General features: G+C 43.8%; 1 pseudogene; it reads left to right on the top strand.

Annotated features, from left to right (window-relative positions):
• Positions 1 to 17: 17 nt before the first annotated feature.
• On the top strand, positions 18 to 765 carry LOC144219023 (polypeptide N-acetylgalactosaminyltransferase 1 pseudogene; annotated as a pseudogene).
• The last annotated feature ends 18 nt before the right edge of the window (positions 766 to 783 follow it).

Raw genomic sequence — 783 nt, 5'->3', positions numbered from 1 at the left:
GAACTGCTCGTAGTGTCATTAATCACTCACCAAGACACATGCTAGAAGAAATTGTTCTAGTACATGATGCCAAAGAAACTTCTTGAAAAGACCTCTAGAGAGTTATGCGAAAAAATTAAAAGTAGCAGTTCATGTAATTCGAATGGAACAACATTCTGGATTGATCAGAGCTAGATTAAAAGGAGTTGCTGAGTCTAAAAACTGAATGATCACCTTCTTAGGTGCTCACTGTGAATGTACAGTGGGAGGGCTGGAGCCTCTCTTAGCCAGGATCAAACATGACAGGAAAACAGTGGTATGTCCCATCATTGATGTGATCAGCGATGATACTTTTGAGTACTTGGCAGCCTCTGATATGACCTATGGTGGCTTCAACTGGTAGCTCAATTTTCACTGGTATCCCGTTCCCCAAAGACAAATGGACAGAAGGAAAGGTGATCGGACTCTTCCTATCAGAATACTTACAATGGCAGGAGGCCTGTCTTCAATAGACAGAGATAACCCCAGGAGACTGGGGCATATGATGCTGGAATGGATATTTGGGGAGGAGAAGACCTAGAGATTTCCAGTAGGATTTGCCACTGTGGAGGAACTTTGGAGACTGTTACCTGCTCACATGTTGGGCATGTATTTCAGAAAGCCACACCTTACACGTTTCCCGGAGACATAGGACAGATTATCAATAAAAACAACAGGCAACATGCAGAAGTGTGGATGGATGAGTTCAAGAATTTCTTCTACATATGGGGCGCCTGGGTGGCTTAGTCGGTTAAGCGTCCGACT

Source organism: Crocuta crocuta, unplaced genomic scaffold (assembly GCF_008692635.1).
Source record: "Crocuta crocuta isolate KB4526 unplaced genomic scaffold, BGI_CrCroc_1.0 C28028471, whole genome shotgun sequence".
Lineage (NCBI taxonomy): Eukaryota > Metazoa > Chordata > Mammalia > Carnivora > Hyaenidae > Crocuta > Crocuta crocuta.
The sequence above is the reverse complement of the archived record's forward strand: the minus strand, read 5'-3'. Positions and strand labels throughout refer to the sequence as shown.